The following is a 13202-nucleotide window of genomic DNA, read 5'->3' as shown; positions in this document are numbered from 1 at the left end:
ATGGTTAGATTGTATGGTAAAGAGATTTTTTTCCGGACTTTAGGACTTTAATTTGTTCTAAAATTACTGAAGCAAAAATCATAAAACATTTTGCTTTCCTTTTCAATCCCCCAACACACACACACACAAACACACACACACACACACACACACACAAAAACTATTTGCAGAACAATAGTTTTGTATATGGAATGAAACAATATAAATTCAAAATTTACAGATCAGGGTTAGCTCCATCACTCATCTCTTTTAAAAATTTATGAATCTCCTGTCAAAACCAACAGGGTACATCTCGTGTCTCTCCCCTGAAATATCATCTCCACGCTTTCCAAGCAGACCACAAGATGTACATCATCTTGAAATGTTCTCAGAGGACTTTTTTATTTTCAGGTATCAGAGTAAAACCCCAGAGTCCTTTCTTTCTAATAAACAGATACAGACAGAGACAGAAGGGACTATTCAAACTTTGTCCTCTTTCCTTGTGGATTATGATCCACCACCACTTTCCTTCCTCCTAAAAAGCCAACTTGCCCTCCAAAGCCTCCTGGCCACTGCCTACACATCCAACCTAGCTGCCTCAGCCACCTCCATGGCCCCTGAAGCCACCTTCATCCTTAAGCATGGCCCAGTCCAAGGTAACTTTGTTTTCATTGATTTCACCATCTTCCACGGCTTCCTTGTCAGCTTTGGTATCTTCCTCACAATTGAGGTCTGCAAAACCAAAGCCCTTGGAGGAGCTGGTTTCCTGGTCAGTGACTATCCTTGGTCTAATAGAGCCATCAAATGGGTCCTTTAAGATTTACTCAAACAGATCTCTTACAAACAGGGTTTTGGATGGCTGGCTTCTGGTGTTAGGCAACCACCTGGAATCTTGCAGCTCCAGTATGATTGTTCTGCCCTCATTTTTCCTTATAATGTAGGAGTTTAACGCTTCTTTAGCATCTTCAAATGAAATGAATTCAATGAACATGTACTCATTAGATTTACCATTTTGGTTCTGGGGCACTTTGATAAAAGCTGCCTTCTCAAATTCTTTCTAAAGAGTTTCTTCTGTTGTGCTGTCAGAGTAGTTGCCTAAATACAGAGTTTTTGATTCACCACTCCAGGTACCATTCTTTCCAGCTCTGTAGTCTTGATTTTGACTTTTCTCCCCAGTGTAGTAGAGGGGAAACGTATTGCTCATCAATCTGTGTTCCTCGCTTTTCTTCAAAGGTTTTATCTGCATCAGTTTGCTTCTTAAATTCAATATAACCAATCTCTTTACTCTTTCCATCCTTGCTGACTAGTCTGAACTCTATGGTATCTTCAAACACTTCTTTTAATTCATCTTGAGTCAGTTTGTAAGAGAATTTTTTTTGCACTTCCAAAGCTTGTATTTTAGGTGAAGGAGGCTGATAACAATATAAATTCATGTCAGTTAAATAATACCATGGAAGAAAAGTAAAAGGAACAGGGAAAAATTATCAGTTGGTATTTGATCAAAGACCTGCTCAATTTGAGGAGGGAGACTTTGGTTAATAAAGTGAACAAAATAAATTTAAGTACTCAAGAAAGTAAATTCTAGGTATATTAATATTGCAATTATATTGGTTATAAATCCATAATAGTATTAAGGATATTTAACCCTTTCTTTATCAAAGGTGGTGCCTATAATTTGAAAAATCAGAACTCACACCTATTTCAGACATGAGCTAAACTATTTATTGGTAGTATATGTGAAGGTTGTGAACTTCTGTCCATGATGGAACTAAGCTAACTATTGAGTATTCATGCCATGTTCAGTTTAAAAATAAACACAAATAACTCTCCTCCCTTCATCAACCACCAAGTTTTGGCTAGCTTTACTGAAAAACATCCTTTTAATTTTATTCTGAAAATAACATGGAGAATGACTTTCTTTCAAAACAAGTTTTCCCTTGAACAGAAACACATGTTCAAAGTACAAACATCATTCCAGTATCCAACTTAAGACTACTTAATTTCCATAGGGTTATATCATCCTTAGGCTATTGAATCTGTTCCTGTATACATTGTTCTATAATTCTATAACTTGGGCCCATTCACAGAAGCAGACACAATTTTCTATACAACTAACTAGAGAACAACAAAGAGAACACATTTGAGAAACAAATTCCCAGGTTATGCATAATTTCTAAGAGTAGTCAAAAATAGCACCCAACATAATTTTTAAGTAAAATTTGTTTTGCTTTGTTTTTGTAGTACTCGGGATCAAGTAGGCAGGGGAGCCACTGAGCTAAATCCCTGGCCCTAAAGTAAAATTTGATAGGATGATTTTAAAATTTATTTATAAAGAAAAGGAAAAGTTTGAGGATAAAATTTATGAGTAAGTCAGGCTACTAGCTATCTAAGTAAAATATAAAGCCATGATAATTGAAATGTAATATTAGGTGAGGTAAAGAGATAGCCAGAAAAGGTCCAGGAACATTTCCATGATTATATGGTAACATATAATGGAGAGGGGGATAAGTAGAATAAAGTTATGCTATGTACAGAAGAAACCTAATAACCTCAAGAATATAAACACTACATGTCATAAACATGAGGTAAGACTAATACTATCAACAAGAATGAAAATGGGGAAGGGGGATTTAGAGGAGTGAGGGAGGTGAGAGGAAAAGGGAAGGGGATTAAAAAAGAAACAAGCTCATGTACCCACTCCCCAAGATGGCTGTAAACTGCATGTACTGCAAACATTAAGCTAAAAAAATCCCCACAAAAAAACCAAAGATTGATAAGTGGAAAGCGAACAAACATACAAAAAGAATCCCAAAAAGGATTCACCAGCAATGAAGAGTTTGCTGCCACAAAGAAGAGTGGGAGCATAACTGAAAAAGCCACAATTACAAGATCCAGCCACAATTCTGCAAGAATCAAAACCACAGAAAAAAATTTAAATAACAAGAGCTCAAAAAATTCTTTCTGTGAGTTTTTTTTTTTAGGAATCTGTTAGAAAATAAACTTAATCTGAAAAAAAGACTGAGGAAACTTTAGAAATTTAGCTCTTAATATACTTAATTGAAAATCTAAGATTACAACTAAGGTAGAAACAGGTAGAATGATAATGTATAATATAACAATACTATTATATGTTCTAATAAGTAAAAGTAACAACTAAAAATAAGAGAAGGGAAATAGAGGAAAGTAGAACAAACTCATTAATGTATTTAGGCAATAAAGGAAAGTTAAAGGATTTCATTAAAAGTGGATAATTCCAGATTCTAAATTCTAAATAGGGAACTAAGGGCATTAAAATATATAAGCACAAAAATAACCTGGTATGGACATTTGGGCTGTTTCTTCTCTTTAACTATTAAGCTATGTATATTCATATTCAAGTTGTAATATAAGCACATTTTCCATTTTTTGGATACAGAGCTATAAATCACAACTCTAGGTCCCATGTCACTCCTACTATATCTATATTTTTCACTTTTTTTTGGTCACTGCGAAATTATAACAAAATAATAATTTAAAAGAAAAAAAGTAAAAACAATTACAATCAGCAAAGCCAAATAACTTTCTTTCTGCATAGTCTCTTAAACTCCATCATTCTAGTTATCTAAATTTTTTAAAATCTTGAAAGATAGAGATGATTTTATATTCAGGCTAAACAGATGACCTTCCCTTCCATGAAAAGTACTGACAGAGTAAACATGGAATTTAGTTAGCATTGTTTAATCAATAACCTTTCAGATCTTACAGAGTAGTAAAAAGTAAAACAATTGAAGTTAAGTTTAAAATCTTGTTTTCCCTTTAAATAACTGTACCATAAAATATAAAGCAGCTCTTAGTGAGGAAGCTCGTAACTTTTCCATTCAGCCATCAATGGAAAGGCTTTCAATTCCATCCCCTTCTAGAATTTGTTCTGCAAATCACAATCTACAACTCTTCAAAAAATGTTTCTATGAGACTAAATAGTCAAATAACTAGATATTGCACATTCTTGATTTCATGGAAATACTTCTATACAGTAAAATGTAAAACTGATTTTTGGCTACGTTTCTACATTTAAACAATTTGCCTAAATGACTGAAATATAATTAAGAAACCAAACATTGTTGTGAAAAACTATTTTAGGATAGTGAAAATGTATGTGAACCCAAATAATCAAAACTAAAATAAAAATATTTACTTACATAATATTATCTGTACACCCAGAATAAAAGTTACTTTTTGTTTGTTAACAAGAACAAAGGTGATCTATTTTAAATAATTATGATTTCATGTATATCTATCATTATTTTGTTGTTGTTGTTACCAAGGACCTCAGGACCTTGTGCTTGCAAAGCAGGTGGCGGAACCACTGAGCTAAATCCCCGGCCTTTCTTTATCATTATTTTAACTATAGTTTGATATTTCAAGGCTGAACTAGGAAAACATACTTCATGATAAGCCCAGATGAGAAAAGTTTAGATTGCTACAATCTCCAAAATCTCTTAAGGAAGTAATAACTTGGGGGCATACATTTCAAATAAATTTAAGTAGATACTCAATTTATAAAAGGCCTTTATAAACACGAACTCACCTAAAAAATAAAAAGCAAGCATTCTATAAGCCCTCCAGAGAGAATAAAAAAATACAATTTAAAATAATAGATTAGAAAAAAAAGAAATAACCTATTTTAGATAGATAGTTCACAAAAAGAGGTACTAATCAGTTATCAAATGTAATTTTTCCCCCTGAAACAGCAATTTTAGATTGTTGTTCTTTTTGCTTTCTGTTTGCTTCCCATGAAGGATGAAAAGGCATGTTTAATGGCTGTTTTGTATTTTTAAGTCCTCTTTGTGCATTGTTTTTAAACTGGTTCTTAACTGGAGGTTCATTTTCTGGAAAATCTGAGATTTTGCTTTTTGGAGCTTGTTCTCTATGCTCCCTTCTAGAACTTTTAGATCCAGACAAAGAATGAAAAAACACTGATTCTAACTTTCTGGCTTCTGTACTTGGCTTGTTTTTGTCATTTATATTTTTTACATTGCAATCCTAGTTAGTTTCACATATATCTTCCTTGGGTAACACTTGGTGGAGAGGTTTTTGTCCGTTAGCTGAAGTATGGCAACCACTTTCCTTTTTTTGTGTCCGTCTGGCTTTTCCAATGAAGAAGTTATCACCACTATCACTATCTTGAGACATGGAAAACTGTTTGTACAAAGTTTCTTCTGTACTATCATTAAAATATTCCTTTTCTTCTTCAAATAATTCTTCCCCGCTATCACTGTCATCACCAAGGAAGTAATCAGACTCTTTCTTTTTATTTAATGTTTTCATGTGTGGGTCAGCAGGTGTTTTCTGGAACTGAGGGGTAACTACAGAATCCTTTCCTAAAGGTTTTAACAGAGAAATTGGAATGTTCACTGCTTTGGGTCCATGTTCCATCGTGGCCATTTTTTCTTATGAATTATTTATTTGTTTCTTTGCCTGTATTTTCGCTTCTTTCAATTTCTGCTCAGTGGCCTTAGTTCTTTCATGCTGTGACTTACTTTCTTCATCATCTGAATACAAAGTGTCCTTAGAATGATTTCCTTCTGTAGTATTCTTAACTTCAGTAGTATTTTGTCTTGCATCTTTAAAGGCTTAGACAGCAGCTTTTAGTATATCTATTTTTTTCTTTAGACGAGGATGTTCAGCTAGTCTGGCAATTGCTCTTTCAGTTGCAGAAGAATCTGGCTTTTTGCAGATCTTTTCAAAGTTGATATCATCACCAAGAGCAGATTTAGTTACTATATCAAGTTTCAATTCTTTCAAGCAATTGTTGTGCCCGTCTTTGATTTTTTAACAGTGCATCTTCAGTGCCTTTTTTTGACTTCAGCCTGCCAACACTCCTGACAAGTTTTCTGATGACCAAAACTCGTATTCTCTTCACTTCTTTTCTCATCTTCACAACCTCATTATTTTTTAAATTTTTTTCTCTGACTTTTTAAAATTTATATATTAATTGGTACATTTTAATTACCGGCTGAGCCATTGTAGATAACGGAAAACTGTAAGAGAAATTTCTGGCCAAAAGTGTTCTTGCATCTTGATCTTTCTTGTTGTCTTTTCCTTTGTGTTTCTCTAGTCTAATTTCACTGTAAAAGACAGTGAATTCCAAGTCTTTTTTCTGGTCTTCAGCAGGTTCAAAGTCCACATTGCAAAACTCCTGAATTGTACCAATGTTGACAGCTAAAGTAGTGAGATCACTTTTAGCAAAAACTTCACTGATGCCAGTTTTTAGTTCAGGAGCAGATTTGTTAGAATTCAGATTTACAACAAAGAGATTGAAAGCTGTAGTTAGTTCTGTAGCACTTTCGGTATCTTGACATCAGGAGTTGCATTCTGTTTGGTCATTTCCTTCCTTTGTTTTCCAGCTTCTTTGACAGGATCGTCCTCCTCTTCCTCATCATCTTCATCCTCCTCATCCTCATCCTCCCTGTCCTCATCATTTTCATCCTCATCATCATCTTCATCCTCCTCCTCCTCTTCAGCCCTGTTATTGTCTTTTACAGGAGCAGCTTTTTCAGATGCTTTTTTTCTCTTTGGCTTCTTATTCAGTCATCTTCCTCCTCCTCATCATCATACTCTTCCTCCTCATTGTAATCATCCTTGTCCTCTGAGGCAGGGGCAGCAGCTATTGCTTTCATTATTTTTTGCTCAAATTTCTTGTCTTCATCTTCCTCCTTCTAGTCATCATCTTCTTCTTCCTCCTTGTTGCCATCATCCTTTTCTTCCTCATCACTATTTTCCTTCTTGTTGTTTTTGCCATTCTTTGCACCCTTGGCTCAGGCAACAATGCTTTCTTTTTTTCCCTTTTAATGACTTTATTGGTACATTTTAGGTATATTTGTACATTCACATGACATATCTTGGTTCTTATTTTTTCCCCATTCCCGTCCCCTCACTTCAACCTCTCTATCCCTCCCTATTCACAAAGACTTTGCTTCCATTTTTTCCTTTTCTCATACTTTTCCTTTCCCCTACCCATTCTAGTTCCCCTTCCCCTTTAGACCTTTTCTTCCTCTTTTACATTATCTAGTATACATTTTGATCCTTATTTACACTTTCAGTTTCTCATGCCAGAGAAACTATTCAGTACTTACACATGTGCATCCTATTTATTTCACTTAAGAATATCACCTCAATGTACATCCATTTAGCTATAAATGACTCTAGTTTCTCATTCTTTATGGCTGAGTAGTAATCCATTTTATAAAAAAAACACATCTTCTTTATCCAGTTTCCAGTTGATGGGCACTTGGCCTGTTTCCAAGCTTTAGCTATTACAAACTGTGCCACAATAAACATGGGTACACATATACTCTGTGGTATGATTCTTTTAATTCTTTTGAGAAGATACCCAGCAGAGGAATGGATGGGTCAAATGGGACCTCTAATCCTAGTCTTTTGAGGTATCTCCATATTGATTTCCACAGTGGTTGCACCAGTCTGCACTCCCACAAAAAATGGAGAAGGGTTCCTTTCTCCCTACAACCTTGCCAGCATTTGTTGTTGGTTGATTTCTTGATAGTAGCCTTTCTTTCTGGGGTTAGGTGGAATCTCAGTGTTGTTTTCATCTGCATCTCTCAAATGACCAGTGATATTGAACAGTTTTTCATATGTTTATTTTCTGCTTTTATTTCTTTGTCTGAGAAATATCTGTTTATTTCAGATGCCCAATTTTTAATTGAGTCTTTCAATTTGGGAGGTCTGATTTTTCTTACATTCTTTATATATTCTAGATAGTAGTCCTTTGTCTGAGGAACAACTGGTAAACATTTTCCCCACATTGTAGGTTGTCTGTTAGCTCTGTTGGTGGTTTCTCTTGCAGGACAGAAGCTTTTTAAAAAGATGAGATCCCAGTTGTTGATTCTTTCTGCTAGTTCCCGTGCTACTGAGGTTTTGTTCATGAAATCTTTTCCTATGCCAATGTCTTCAAGATTTCTACCTAACTTATCTTCCAGCAAGTTTAGTGTTTCTGTCTTAATATTGAGATCTTTAATCGACTTCGATCTTAGTTTAGCGCACGGTGATAGGTATGGGTCTAGTTTTAATCTTTGGCAGGTTGAAATCCGGTTTTGCCAGCTCCATTTATTGAAGAGGCTATCTTTCCTCCAGTGAAGGTAGTTGGCTCCTTTGTCAAAAATGAGGTGGCTACATGTGTCTGCAACTTCTAATCTATTCCACTGATCCTTGGGTCTGTTTCTTTCCCAGTACCATGCTGTTTTTATCACAGTGACTTTGTAGTATATTTTTATGTTTGGGATTGTGAAACCCCCTTTCATATCTTTATTGCCTAGAGTTGCTTTTGCTATTCTAGATGTCTTCTGCTTCCAAATGAATTTTTGGATTGTTTTCTCTAGTTCTGTGAAATATACTGTTGGGATTTCAATTGGGATTACACTGAATCCATGTAGCAGTTTTGGAAGTATGGCCATTTTTATTATATTGGTTCTTCCTACAAGGAACAAGGGATATCTTTCCATTTTCTTATATCCTTTTCAATCTCCTTTTTCAGAATGCAACAGTGCTTTCTTAACTGGGGCTGCTACCACAGCTTTGCCCAACATGACTTCTTTCTTACCAGGTGCTATGACTGCCTTGGTATGTGTCACTATATTCTTTGGTAATGTGGCTGCTGCCACCTTTATGCCTGGACTGAGAGCTGCTTTCTTGGCAGATGTGTCAATTGCAACCTTTTTTAGTTGGGAACACCACTACTTTTTTTTGCTAGTCACAGCAGCCTTCTAGCCTTTTGCCTGAGGGATGACAACCACCTCTCCACTGCTGTCATTTTCTTCGTCACCTGAAATTTCCTCATCATCATTATGTTCTTTTACCTCCTTTGGGCAAGGGGCCCTTTTTGAGGGTCACCTTTTTTTTTCACCAGCCTTTGAGAGCTTCATCATAATAGCAGTGGAGGAGAGTGTGGCAGGTGTGGTAGGTGAGTGGTACAGATAAGCCCAGGGGAACCTAAGTGCCATAGATGGTTTTGCAGGATCCAACTACAACTAGAGACTGCTAAAGGAATGTTTAAATTTAAAAAATTATTCAACTATTTTTCATAGTGGTTGTATCATTTTATACTCACACCAGGTATATATGAGTGATCCAGGTTCTCTACAAAATAAATACTATTCAATGCTGCCACTATTTTTACCTTAGTCATTCTGATAAAATATGTAGTGATACCTCATTGTGGTTTTAATTTGCATTTTTCTAATGGATGAGGACATTAAACATTTTTTTTCTATTTTGGGTGAGTGTGTGTGTGTGTGTGTGTGTGTGTGTGTGTACACACATGTGAGAAATGTCTATGATTATCTCTTTGGAAAGCACCATAATGTAGTAGTAAAAGAATGCAGTCTCTCCAATCAGATTTCCTAGGTAGAGTACTTGGTAAACAAATTATTACCTTGGCCAAGTTACCCTAAACTCTTTATTTTTCAGTTTTAGTATTTGTAAAGTGATAATAATAGGTTTTACTGTCATAGAATTGTCCTTTCAAGAGCAGCAGATAACTTTGACACCAATGAAATACCCTTTTTGGAAAGGTACCAGGATATTTCCAAAACTCTCTTAAAGGAAGAATAAGGTCAGGAACCAGAAGAAAACACTAAGATCACCAAACCAAGTTTTTCTGCACTTGCAGCTAGCAAAACACTGGAAGTTGGTTTCCAGTAACTCACTGTAAGATATTGATGAAGGATTGTCTTCTTCTTGAAACTGTTTCTCCATCTGTATATTGAAGGGCAGAGTGGAAAGCACATTTGGGGGCTCTCTAAGGGCTCTTGATTTTTTGTAACACTTAGATTTTCAGGCTTGGTTGTGAAACAAACATATTGCTGGTAAAAGGAAAATATAGTTTGGAAGACAATATCTGCCAGTTTATTCCCTTTGCCATTTGGATTCTTGTGTTTCTCTATTGCCCTTTTCCAAGACCAAAGTCTGAGAAATTATTTGACTTTACTGATTTTCAATGAGCATTGTCAGTTATGTAGTGGACAGAAAGTCATTTTTAAGTGACTGAGTTATGGAAAAAAACTGGGTTGAAAACAACAAACTAGATTTGAATCATTGTACAAGTGACAATCTTTTTATATTTCAGATTTCTTTTCCATTAAAATAGCAATAACAGGGACTTCTGGGAAGACGGCAGAGTGGTGAGCAGTAAAGGAGCTCGCCAAGGTTTGGTGTTGAGGCACTGGAATAGACAATGTGAGGAAGAGAAGAAGGAGGGAAATAGGCTCCTGGGATCCAGGAATGATCTGAAGTGAGAACTAAAGCCCAGAGGAAGAGTGAAGAGAGAGCCTCTAACAAAGAAGAAAGAAATCATAGATGACACATCTGCCCTGAGCCCAGACTCACTGTGTGGGAAGGATGGCTTGAACCTGCAGATGAACCATGACTACTGGTGATCCCAGAGACCTCCATGAGGAAATGTACCAGTGGAGTGGAGCAGAGGATGGAGCAGACTGCACTGGCTGTTGAGTTGTTGGGGTTTGGATGTCCCCTAGGAGAGAGTGATCCGTTGGTATCCATCTTGGAGAGGGGCCAACTGAGCTCAGAACTCAGAACAGCTGCAGGCCATTTCCATTCTGGGGCTCCCAGTGTTAGTGTTAGAGTTAAACTTGGCAGGAGGTCACGGTACTGAGTTCAAGTGGGAGGGAGCCGAGTTCAAGCCAGCAGGTGGTGCACTGACTGTTGTAGGGTCCATAGGTCCATTTCCAGCCTCATAGCAAGAAACCAGCCTGAACTTCAGTAGAGCTAGAGGTGCACACTTGCTGGGATTATCCACTATCCTGCTTAAAGCTATGCTGGCTGGCTGGGATTAATCAACTTGAATTTGTACTCTGCCCACATTGGCTATCAGTGACAGCAGAGACACACCTTGAAATGAACATTTTAAATTTTTTTCTTTTTTAATATCTCTTTTTTCTTGTTTTTGTTTTGTTTTTCTTGATTGTTCTAATTTTTATATTACTGTGAACATGGTGTCTAGTTTTTCAGTTGTTGTTGTTTTGTTCTGTTTTTGTTTTTATTTCTCCCTTCTCTTTCCCTTCTGTCTTCTTTACCAGTTTCCCAAAGTTTGCATGATCTTCCTTTGTCCTCTAGCCTTTCTTTTAATCTCTATCTTCTTCTATTTCTCTGTTTTCCCCACTCTTTTTAAATTTTCTCTCAAGGGCAAAATTGCAATATTGAGGTCTTTTTATAGTATACAATTTTTTGCTTCACTTAGTATTTTGTTATATAAGCACAAATCTAGTTTATGCGGTGACAGGTGGCAAATTGATTGTTACCACAGTTTATCATTTTCTAGGAAGTGTTGGATTATATTGTTATTGCTGATTGTACTACTTTAGCCAAGATGACATCATTGTTCCAATCAGTTGTTCTTCCTGGTTCACCAAGACATATTGCTTAAGGATTATAAAAATTACTATAGGCCAGTGTTAAAGAACCAGAGGCTTGTCCAAGTACACAGCAACTTCTGATCCCCAATAACTTGAGGAGGTAGGATCTTACAACAGACTCAAAACCCAAAAGCCTGCAGAAGACATCTCTAAGAAGTAGTCATTTCATAAGGGTTCTAAATACTAGCAATAAAGCTACTCACTATAAGCAATTTACAAGGATCAACCCAGGAATTAAATATTTTAAAAATAGAAAATGACACAACACTCAAACAAGATGCAACACTATACTTCTAGGTCACTAAAGGCACACCCAGGGTGCAATGAGTTAAAACAATCCAAAAGTCATCCACCTTGACTCTCTGAAGTGGTAACAGCAGAAGTAACAAAGCAGATGAAAGGGGCTCTAGAAAAAAAAACAAGTCAGAAATAATTTCTCAGATAACTACAGAGATGATGAACACAATGAAAGAAATCCTTAGCAACTTTAGAGGATATACAGATAAAAAAATAGAGTTTAGGAAAATGATGGAAACCATTAACACCCAGCATAGGAAAGAAATAGAATACATGAAACAGATTCAAACAGATATCCATTAGATTAAAAATTTCATTGGAGGTATACAAAATAGAATGAGCCAATATGAGGACAGAATATCAGATATAGAAGACAGGATTGAAGTTAGCTACCATAAAAGGAAAATCTCTTAAAAATAGCAAGGGGCCAAAATAAATCAATTCAATAGCTGCAAGATGATACAAAGAAAAATAAGATAAGATTGACTGGAGTCAATGAAAAAGCAAGAGATAGCACAAAGGACATAAAAACTGTTCACATGAGTAATGGCAGAAGACTTCCCAAATTAGAAAAATGAATTTGACATACAGATAAATGAGGCATATATTACTCCAACTAGCCATGATCAAAAAATGTCTTCACCTGGGCATAAAATAGTCAAGATTCCGGAAATCCAACACAAGAACAGAATATTAAAAACTATTACAGAAAAGAAACAAATCACATACAAAGGAAAGTCCAGCAGAATAACTTCAGGTTTCTCAAACACAAACCTTCATGTCAAGGAGTGCCTGGAGTGAAGTATTTAAATCCCTGAAAGAAAACAACCACCAACCCAGGATGTATCCTGCAAAAGTATCTTTCGAAATCAATTCAGAAATAAGATCCTTTTTTTTTTCTTGTACCGGGGATTGAACTTGGGACCTTGTGATTGTGAGTCAGGCAGTGGAACCACTGAGCTAAATCCCTGGCCCCAAATAAGATATTTTTACAAGAAACACCAGAGTAAATTCATGAATACCAAACCAGCACTCCAAAAAATTCTAAACAATATCCTAGAAAAAAACAATGAAGATTACAATGCCACGACCCCCAACAAAATGAAGCCATAAGGCAAGGTAAGAAATTAAATGGAAAAGGGATAAACTTAAAAAAAAAGAACAAACTATAGGAAAAATATCATGACAATGATAAGTCAATACACATTAGTTAAGACCATCATGTTAATGATCTCAATTCACCAATCAAAAGAAATGAGCGGGCAGAATGGATCAGGAAGCAAGACTCAACAATATGCTGCATAAAAGAAACACACTTAATTAAAAAAAATTCATAGACTGAAAGTCAAAGGATGGAAAACAATACTTTATGCAACAAGAACCAGGAAAAAAGCAGGGTTAGCTATCCTATTTGCAGACAAAGTGGATTTCAAACCAAAACTAATTAAGAGAGACAAAGACACTACATCCTTGTAAAAGGAACAATCCAAGAGGAAGAAA

The 13202-nt window shown here is 35.9% G+C and overlaps 2 pseudogenes; both read right to left on the bottom strand.

Annotated features, from left to right (window-relative positions):
- Window positions 1-455: 455 nt before the first annotated feature.
- On the bottom strand, window positions 456-8900 carry LOC101723015 (nucleolin-like; annotated as a pseudogene).
- On the bottom strand, window positions 4675-5983 carry LOC106008470 (serum response factor-binding protein 1 pseudogene; annotated as a pseudogene).
- Window positions 8901-13202: the final 4302 nt, after the last annotated feature.

This window comes from Heterocephalus glaber, unplaced genomic scaffold, assembly GCF_053883595.1.
Source record: "Heterocephalus glaber isolate CG9 unplaced genomic scaffold, H.glaber_assembly_v1.0 deba00001790, whole genome shotgun sequence".
Classification (NCBI taxonomy): domain Eukaryota; kingdom Metazoa; phylum Chordata; class Mammalia; order Rodentia; family Bathyergidae; genus Heterocephalus; species Heterocephalus glaber.
The sequence above is the reverse complement of the archived record's forward strand: the minus strand, read 5'-3'. Positions and strand labels throughout refer to the sequence as shown.